Source organism: Bactrocera tryoni, chromosome 5 (genome assembly GCF_016617805.1).
Source record: "Bactrocera tryoni isolate S06 chromosome 5, CSIRO_BtryS06_freeze2, whole genome shotgun sequence".
Classification (NCBI taxonomy): domain Eukaryota; kingdom Metazoa; phylum Arthropoda; class Insecta; order Diptera; family Tephritidae; genus Bactrocera; species Bactrocera tryoni.
In genome coordinates, this window is record NC_052503.1 from 81,044,492 (window position 1) to 81,055,188 (window position 10,697).

The window sequence follows — 10,697 nt, forward strand, 5'->3', positions numbered from 1 at the left end:
TACTCTTTAAGCTAATATTTAGTACCCACTAACCTGGTTTATGCCTAAAACTAAGAGTAAATTCTGCTTATTTTGCAAAATCTATAGTTCTCAAGTTGATATCCAGCTTCAAATTTCAATTTTTAATCAACAGGGGAAACACAGGGTGTCTACTGAATATATGTATAAATATAAGTATAAATGATAAGCGTGAAGAGCTGAGTCGACTTTGTCACGCGAACTAGTCTCAATATTTTTTCCTGAATTCAAAGCTTAGTTTTTGGCTCACCTTAATATACATACATATTCCTTTATTATGATATGAATCTTGTTATATGTTTGTTTGTGCTCAACAACATGCTCGTTGCATGTAAAACTTTGCTGTGATGGTCATTAAAAGTTGACGACAGCTTTCCTGCCATCCACATCCTGCTTGTCCTGTGTTGCACCTGTAATAAGGCAATTATGCCGCAGGCAAACTGAGACAATTTCATTTTATTTTGCCACACAACATCAACATCAACACTGACAACATGACAATCGCTTGCAATAAGCACAGACACACACACACAAAGTTCGGCTTTAATGGCTACTCATCGACAACGCGCTTATTGTTGCTGCACACTGCGGGCCAAATAAATATTTATGTTATGCAATGAGTGAAACTTGCCGTTGGTGTTGGTTAGCCAGCAGCTTTAACGGTGTTTCAGTGAAGGCTTAACTTAAATAAACTAGCTGATAGCAGTCAAAGTTAAAGTTATAACCGTAAACATAGCGGAAAGTGGCGGCGTAATGTTGGACGCTGCCGCTGATGGTTGTCAAAGTGAAAGCTTACGCGCTAAATTGTGAGCGGTTAAATTGAATTAAAATGTGTCGAACGTGCGGTGAACGCAACGACACTTGCAGCGAACGCCGCTGCCTGCAAAAGCTGCTGTGTTTATGGTAAAGAACCACAAATTTGTAAACAGCGCAGAAACCGCAAACGCGTAATTTCCTTGTGCACGAAAGTGACACCTACACGCTTTTGTATTTATAAGATCAACATAATTACGAGTATATGCCTTATGTACTACGGTTACGCATATATATTAATCATATATATGCTGATTATATGTATATGGGGTGTTAGAAATAAGACGCGTTTGTTTCGGACTTAAAAATGTACTCAGCTCTGGTTGCCCAGAGCTCCTTTATTTATAAAATTTCTTATCCTAATTTGTGTATGCACCACATGCAGAGTACATACACCAATCTTAATACTAATCTATTGTACATACCGAAGTATGTACACATATCTTAAGCATAAATGTTCATAACGGCATACATACGTTTTTCTTATCCTTTAATAGTTTAGCAGGCTTATCTTCGCCAGTGTTGAGGCAGTACAAAGTAAATACATAAACAAACGCATAGAGATACGTACATACATTTATATGCAATACGTTTGCACTCAACAATTAACAACCAAAGATATTTACTTACGATAACATATTGACCTAAGATATGCATTTAGGCAATTGAATACAAATGTGCATATGCACTTGAAAACAACCCCATACCATGTACCATTGCAATGGGTATTTGTACATATATATTTATATTTAGGACTATGTTTTTATATTTTAGCGATAATGCATATAAATATTTGAAATATGATATCTGTTTCTACACAGATTTACAAAAATATCTCATTTACAATTGTAGCCGTTAAGAACTGTTCAGAAATCTGAACATGGGGTATTCCATACCAAATCGACCAGTTTTGAACCCGACCCCTTTAGATTTTGCTGAAACTTATCCATCCTTTTCTACCCTTTGAAAAACATTTTTGAGAATTTTTTCAAAATTTTTTGTCCAACTTCAAAAAAAGTTATGAATTTTTCAAGAAAAGGCTTTTTTATTTTCAAATAGCCATAACTTTTGTAGACATTGACTTTTGGGGACCATTTTTTTAAATTTTTGTTTTTGAATGAATTTTTCGAAAAAATACACAAAAAAAATTTAACACGATCAATTATATAAAATAATCTGTTTTTTAAGTAAAATCGTCATTTTTTGGAAGTTCGCCATTTTTGTTTTTTCCTCAAAACAAACTACAATTAATTTGACAACTATCCCTGATAATCCCGGAGTGGGCCGTTTTTTTTATATTTTTTTTATTTATTTAAAAAAAAAAATTGTCAATTGTTAATTGATTGAAAAATGTTGCCTACATCTAGGCATAATTAGCAAAGTCACACTTCTATTTTTGGTGAAGCTGTTGTGAAATTATCAAAATCATGATAGACGAATGAGATGGCATAGGTAAGTTGATAAGTTTTTTTTAGAGTTTTGCGTCAAATATCTTGAAAATCTTGGAGAAAATATTGCCTTTACTGTCTTTATTTTAATTTATTAAAATATGTTGCCTACCTCTAGGCGTATTTTAGCCAGCTGGTACAAATAGTGTACTCAAAATTTTACCGTCTAAATGGTGATCTTCAAAAGGTGCAGGTGGGATCTTCATATGTACGAAATTCTGAAGTGGGTTGGCAGCGGGAAGGCGACTATAGTATCTAATTTTGCAGAAAAGACACCACTTTCCACTCAATTATCTAGTTTGCAACAATTCGTAAAGACGCTTAGTCCATGCGCCCTTATCTATCTCGCCCCTTGTCTCTTTCCCACTCTACTCTGGAAGGAAAGACAATAATACGGACCTTTTATATTTCAACTCCATAGGACTTCGAAAATTCGTGATAAGGGTTAGAAACGGGAATTTACTAAGCTTCGTAAAATGTCCCTTGTTACTGGCGACTAAAAGGAGGGATTCTCTTAGTCTAAAAACTGACTCTGTTCTCATTTATCTACAAAACAAGTCGGTTGGCAGTAAATGTAAAATTACGTTCGATGCTTGGCTTATCGTTGCTGTTGACTACAAATATCGGGGATATATGTATATATTAACATCCAAATTGTGAATAATTTTTCCGATTATTGGAGAGAACGAAAACCAAAGCAGTAAGTTAGTGTTAGTGAATAAACTAGGTGATGAAATAGAAACGAATGGAATAGACTAGTACTAAATTAAACGCGATTCAGTCTTAATAAAAAACAAAAATACTAATTTTAATGAAAGGAATTTTAAGCGCAAATATTTTCCAATTGGAACATTTGCAAAACAAGCACACTTTGTATGAAAAATATCAAAATATTCTTCCTTCGGCGAAGGTCAAAAGCGGAAAATTAAAGCAGAATTGCTGACAACATTGCCACATTTCCACATTAGTAAATAAATGGCAACGACAGCCAATGGAACAAGCACTTCAAAGGAATATTCACACAGGATAATAATGTCATTTACCTTTAAGCAACCTAAAGGGCATAAACAAATAACAAATGAACTGCCAGAAGACGGCGCTGGAACGCGAAGGAACAAAGAATGAAGAGGATACGTATATGTATATGTGTGGGTATGCAAATGTATGTGACTGCCAACGAGTGGGTCGGAATGTTAAGTACTTCAAACAAACATATATATACATATATTTATATATGATATGCTTGTATGTGTATACTTTAGTATGCATGTTTTTATGTGTCTTAATTTTGCCCGCAAAAGTATGCCTCGTTTTCATGTGTGCGTGTGTAAGTGCAAAAGCATTGCGAGTAAAAATATATGAGCTTGACTGCATGAACCTGAATTTCTATGCACTTAACTACACAAATACACACATGCATGCACATATATATGCAAAGTTGTATATTTTTAGACGTGCAACATTTCCATATCGGCACTTTTAACTATACATAAGCAAATACTCGGCATAGTATATAAATTATGAGCTGAAATTCCCCGTTGCACAGCGCAGCTAGACACAATTATTTAGCGCAAAAACGGCAACAACAGCAAAAACCGAACATTTATAAGTGTGTGCGTGTGTTTGTGGCAAAGGCAGTGAACAGACATCAAAGTGCAACAAACTGGAACGTCACAAGTGGCATGCAAACTAGCAAAAATCTAACGCATTAAAAACCGAAGAGGAGGCGGAGGAGGAGGCGGAAGGGGAGGGGCTAGGGGGGAAAACAAACGGTATGAGGCAAGGTGGCTGACACATAGAAGTCGCTTAATGACAGAGCGACCGTAGTAACATTATTGACAAGCTGGCGGCGGCTGAGGCAGCAGAGTTGTGGCAGTGATAAGTGTGTGTGTGTGCACACACAATATATTTGCATGTGTATGTGCGCTTGTACGCAAAGACAGCAAAAAGCGCACATTCATTTGACATGCCGACATGATGTTGCAGTTGCATGTTTCATACTTAAACGCAAGTCAAACATGCCGACGACTGCAAAAACAATAACAACACAGAACACGTACACAAGAATACGCGCTTTGACATGCCAATGGACGGACATATAGCCCGTTTTCGTCACACACATATTTTTTGTTATTGTTATTGTTGTTGTGCAGACAATTGTCAAACGCTTTATCACTGCTCGAGCCAGGCACTTTGAACAAACAAAAAGTGAAAAACGAATATGAAAAATGTTTTGAAATTCACCACTGCGCTTTTCTCCGTCGATTCCTATTAGTTTATGCTGCATATGGCACGCATGCGCGTAGGCGTCAGGCTAACAAACACGCACGTAGAGAAAATTCTATTGATATTGAGTGCTGAAAAGAGCAAACGACATGTCGAAGCACAAGAGCGCCGCTAATAAAAAGCAAACACACCCAGTGGGAGACTTCATTTACGCTCAAACGTGATAAAGTGCAGTCACACACACACGCGCGCGCTCTCATAAACGCACAAATACAGCGCGCTCGCACACACTCTTCGCCTAGCTACAAGTATTTCACATGCTCATCCATATGCGCGCAAAAACCCACCTATACACACACACACACACACGTATACAAGTAAACCACGGCCATTGCAAGGCGCCTCGCCCAGCGCTTCCTTCCACTACCGCCGCCGTCGCAGCCACACGCGCGCTCTCCATAAGCGCTCAAACAATGCGAGCGCGCGCGCTTGTTCACCTTGAAATGGCAGCCAAATAGTTTGAAGAAAGCGTCGCTCACTCACAAACAATATGAGGCCCGCGCGCGCCGCCCTCGCATTCGCGCTATCACAGCCGCTCACTTGAAACAGAATTAAATGAAATTAAAGTTAACAATGCGTGTGTGTGTGTGGGTGTTTGAGTGCACGCGTTTGTTTGCTCTGCTTGGAGCGTAGCTTTTATTCCGCGCTGTATAGAAATTGCAGCGTGTGAAGGATTGCAGAGGTGTCTGCGTTGTGTGTGTATTGCTGTTGCTGTTCGCTGTTGCTGCGCTGCGCTGCTTTGGACTGGGATCAAAGTTGAATTGTTTCTATTTATAGTCGCATATGTTCTTGATATTGCCAGCGCAATGCTTGGCTATTTATAATTTTTATATTTTATTGCTTTTTGTTTTTTGTTGTTATAAAATTAATATCGAGCTAGTGTTTATTGACTTATTGTGCGCTCAAGCGATGCACACTGAAAATAAAGAAGGCTTACTGATAATGGCATCGACAGCCTATAGAGTGTTAATAAAGCCGAAGCAGTTTTTCATCAAGAAAAGCTAGTTGGCGCTTAATCATTGTGGATACTTCTAATTATTCGAGCAATATATGCAGTTTAAATTTTCATTTTCAAAGTGCTTTCGAAACTCATAATTTCAAACATTATTTTAAGCTAATAAATAGCTTACATAATTTCCATACATGTGTGTATGTAAAAATGATCCATTTCGTGGCTCCCTACTTTTCTAAAGAATAAGCACAGAATTTCAAATCTAAGGCGGAATGATTATTTATCATTCGAAAGAACATTCTTTGCCATTTAGTTTTTGAGGGTTATCTCTTTCAAATGTTGGCCGCGGCTACCTGTCTCAAAGTTTATCCCTTGAGTCCAATTTTCGAATGCTCATTCGAGCATTTCAACTGGTTGGTGGCGTATGACACGTGCGATGTTTCCGGCTTTACATATTCCCACAGGAAAAATTCTAAAGGTGTGATATCACACGATCTTGATGGCCGATTCGCCGCCAAAAATGTGAAATTATCTGCTCACCGAAGTGTTCTCTCAATAAATCCATTTATTGATGCGATGTGTGGGAAGTGGCGCCGTCTTGTTGAAACCAAGTGTCGCCGATATCACGAGCTTGAATTGCAGATATCAAATAGTCGGTTATCATGGGGTGATAACGATTCCGTCCACACCGGCATCATTATTTTCTCGATGAAATGACAGATCTTGAATACCTTCAGGTTTTTCTTCGTCCCAAATGCGGCAATTCTGCTTGTTTACATAGCCATTGAAATGGGCTTCAACGCTGAACAAAATTTGGCTCGAAAACGTCGGATCTTCTTGGAACTTTTCAAGATGGATCAAAGCGGTGTCGCTTGGGAAGGCTGAGCGGCTTCATTTCTTGCACAACCTATTTTTTGTATGCTTTCAAATTAAGATGTCGACGTTAAATGCGCCAAGTCGTTCCATACGTTAGTCCGAGTTGCTGCGAACGGCGCCGAATCGACTCTTCACGGTGCACGGTCTCAGCTAAGGCTGTTATATTTTTTCCCCGCATGCTGGACGTGGTCTACTCGGGCGAATATTATCCAATAATGAATGGGTATCAGGATGAGTGATGGTGTTGCACTTGGTGTGTTACTTTAATCACCCATTACTTAAATTCAATTAAATTCCATTATTCTCCTCTAATTTTGCAGTTCGTATCATATTTTACTACATTATTTGATATAGCTCGTTTGGAAATGGAAAAAGGTGGCAACCTATGCGTATGTAGGCTTAAGCTCAACTTTAAGACTTCAAATGTATTCTAGCAGTGTTTAAACTAAATATATTTTTTTTTTATTTGATATTTTCCAAGCAAATTTCTGCTCACTCTGCTCTACACAACCTTAACACCAACGAAACCCGAAATAATTAAAGAATTGTCGCTTCAAATTGAAATCTACAAGTAATCTAACACCAGCTGTTTCAACCAATTTCAACAAAGCCGATAATAAATCAAAATGCAAACAGCGGAACCGGTGTTTTTCAACGCCAACGCCACACGGCGCCTGCAGCTATGCTACAAATATGTGAAAAGTGTTTGAGAGAGCAGAGCAGCTGAGCAAATGTACGAGTATTTGTGGGTAACAAAGAGTCAAATGAAGCTCAGAGTATAGAAACATAAAAAAAAAAAATTTTTTTTAAATAATAATTTTATATTAAATACTATTTTTTTGGTATTCTTTAGTAAACTAGTTATTTTATGAATTCATTTTTTTTATTAAATAATGATATTTTTAATTATTAATTTTTTTATAAAACAAAATTTCTTTAGAAAATATATTTATTTTTATTTTATTTTAACAAATTTTTTATTAATCAATATTTTTTTGTTAAATGATTTTTTTAATTACAATTTTTTTATATACATATGTATGTATGTACATATGACAATAATTTTTTTTACAAAATAATATTTTTTTATTAATTAGTGGTTTTTTCTTAAATAATGATTTTGTTTTTTATTTGGTAGTTTTTTGTTAAATAATAATTTTTTTTAATATTTTTTAATAAAATAGTAATAATTTCCTTTATAAAATATTTTTTTTTTTAATAAAAATAATTTTTGAAATTTTTACAAATAGCTATGACGCCAAATTTCATGCAATTAAGGAATGTGGCAATTAGACGCTTAGTATGCCAACGAAAGCTTGAGTGGAAGGGTGCGAAATGCAACACTGGCGCTCTTGAGCCACTGACACACACGCACACAAACACAAACGCGTCTGTATTAGTGAGCGAGCGCTCTTCTGCTGTCTGTCCGCTTATGCACAACAGTCTGCAACAACAACTGGCGCTCACGATTTGCGTTTGTTTGTGTCTGCTGCCTGTTTGCTGCTTGCTATAACATTGTGGTAAGCTCACGCTGGCGTTATTGTTGTTATTGATGTTGCCACAGTTAGCGGTGTATCGTGTTGAGTTTTCTACTCGCGTACATTTCGGCTTTTGTCTATGAAAGAGGCTGACTGGCTTGGGCCGAAAGGTTGCCTGGCCTGTATGGGTCGGCCCAACCACTTCGCCTCGCTTTAGTTTTGGTTTGGTTGAAAATCGATATGTACAATATGCCTGTGTATGTGTGTTCGTATGTGTGTTTATGTGCAGCAGGAGTGCTGCTAACTATGTCTGTATGTCTGTAGCTAGTTAGTTGGCTAGTCAGTTTGGGTTAGTAGTTGAGTATTTAGACGGTTTTTGAGGCTTATTGTACCTACTTTATATATGTTTACCAAATAGCTGCTGCATACGGCTGCCACAGAAGTTAAGCGAGTGTTCTTTTGCACAAAGATATTTTATTTATTATTTTTTATTTTTTTTGTGTTAATACTGTTGCGTTAAATTTTGTTGCACAAGCTAGATATATTTTTTTGCTTTTTCACCACACTCGGCCACTGCTAAGTAATATTTAATATTTTTTGCAATTTTTTTTTGGTAATTTTTCACTAACGGACTTGCTGGCTGACCATGTGTAGTGTCAGTCGCACTCACCGCACAAACATATGTATTGTATGTTTGTTGTTGTATATGTGTATGTATGTTGCATATTTTCCAACATTTGCGGCGGCTGGTTATACAATGACTTTCAGCTTTTACCCACTGGTGAGCGTCGACGCTACCGTTTTCACATGCACCGGAAATTGTCGCATAATTTTAAACGGATTTTTTCTTTGCCTTTTTCCTTAAACCACTCGCACTTAATTGCGTTACGTTACATTTGCTTTTCACACGCGTAATTGCTTTTACTACAAAAGACTAAGCACAGTGTTGGGCGAATTAAAAAAAATCTAAATTGGAAATTTTCAGCTTTTCCATACACCTTTTTTCGCTGCCTTCGCTTCTTCTGCTGCTTATTCGCACTGCTTACTACAACACAGCAGCAGAAAAGAACACTTTGACACAAACGCGTATGCTGTACGGCGCACACACGCACACACGCACACACACTAGCACTAGCACTAACACACCCAGCACTCTCTGCTACTAAACCGTTATAGCCATTCAAGCGTTCGACAGTTGCTTCATGCCACACTACAAAAAGCTCCGGCTTAATGCTGATGTCTTGCTCAGCTCGACGCGTAACTGCAACTGGCCAGTGGTGAGCGAGCGCCAATGCGCCAGAGCAAGCAGTCGTGGCAACGGATTAAGCTGGCTACATGGAAGCGTGGTAGAAACTAAGCGAGCACACACACCCTTCTTCCCACGCACCCTCCACCCCACTCACCACTTACAAACACAAACACACTTCAAAGCAAACATTCCTTCTCTCATTCTCTCTGCACTTGCGCCGTTTTTGTATGGCCATAAGGACACTCTGCTTGCAACCAGCCGTTTCACTGAGTCACTGAGCGCCCTCGTACTTGGTCGCGTTCACGCTTTGCATTGACATTTCCGTGAAGTGGCTTTACGTCAAAGTCGCGCAGTGTTGTTGTTGTTGCTGCAGCCACTGTTGACCGACGCAAGTGTCTGTCGTTGCTGTTGTTGTTGTTGTGCGCGCATATGTATGCGTGTTGTTTGTTGCACTTAGTAGCAGGAATTCCCTCAATCAATTCATCACACACACACACACTCACACCGTTGCAAGGTCCATGCCACCCTCATGTAACCCTTGCCAAACACGTATATTTTCATGAGCACCCCTCAAGTGAGCGAGTTGCGCGCTCTCGTGCGCGCTCAGTACTAAATATAGCAATTTCTGAAAGTTGCAGCGGCAAAAAACAATTCATTGAGGAGCAGCGCGCTGAGCAGATTTGCTGAGTGAGAAAGTGGGAGAGAGAGAGAGTATTGAAATAACAGTATTATAAAAGTAAAATGGCAATAATATTGTTTTTTAATGAAATGTAGTTTAATTAGTAAACAATTTGGGTTGGGAAAGAGAAAATTTGGTACTAAAATTTTTTGAGAGTTCGATCCTATGCGGGCCACTTGGACAGCTCAGAACGCCGGTAGTACCTAAAAACTTATATATGATGATACATAAGATAAAATGCATCGAGCTTATCACAGTTTTTTTGAGTTGCAGTTAAGTCCTATGGCTCAGCGAAGATAAGATAAGAGATACTTCAGCCTCAGTCTTGCAACGGCTGGACAATTGAGGAGAAAGTACATCGAACATCAGTGCTAGAACGCAAATGTAATGGAGATCCAACGGTCCCATTCATATATGAGCGGGTCAATAGTCCCTTTCCTGGCTAACGCATGAGCTTTCCAGTTGCCAACGAATCTGCTGTGACCAGGCACCAAAACGAGAAACGAGTCTATTTTCAAGTGGGGATCAACTTTGACCGCACAGCTCGCACACCCAGCGCTAATATTGCCGCTGTGGTGACGAAATGAATGGTAAATCTCTGAAAGTGGCAGCACTTCGTAGCAGTATGTCTACTGCCATCTTGATATCCGCCACTTCTGCCTGCAAAACACTATAGTAGTCCGGTAGTCTAAAGCTAAGATTGGCGAAGAGCTTCTTTCAGAAACTCACCCAATATAAGGTAACCAAAGTATCGGTTACTCTCCTCAATATTTAGTCTCCATGAAAGCAATTTATCAAAGATAAGCACGATCAGTGATACTATAATTATTGTGGGCATTGATCAGCACAATTTTCTCAAAATCAAGGGTAATCGGTGCGAAGACAATGTTACTTCCTG

General features: G+C 38.4%; 1 protein-coding gene across 2 annotated transcripts in view; it reads right to left on the reverse strand.

Moving 5' to 3' along the window:
- Positions 1-9,108, reverse strand: part of LOC120779179 (serine/threonine-protein kinase BRSK2) — a 48,734-nt gene extending 39,626 nt beyond the window's left edge. For both annotated transcript variants that reach the window (XM_040111423.1, XM_040111422.1), the window contains exon 1: positions 8,268-9,108. The gene's annotated coding sequence lies outside the window, so the exon portion shown is untranslated. The remainder of the gene's footprint in view (positions 1-8,267) is intronic.
- Positions 9,109-10,697: the final 1,589 nt, after the last annotated feature.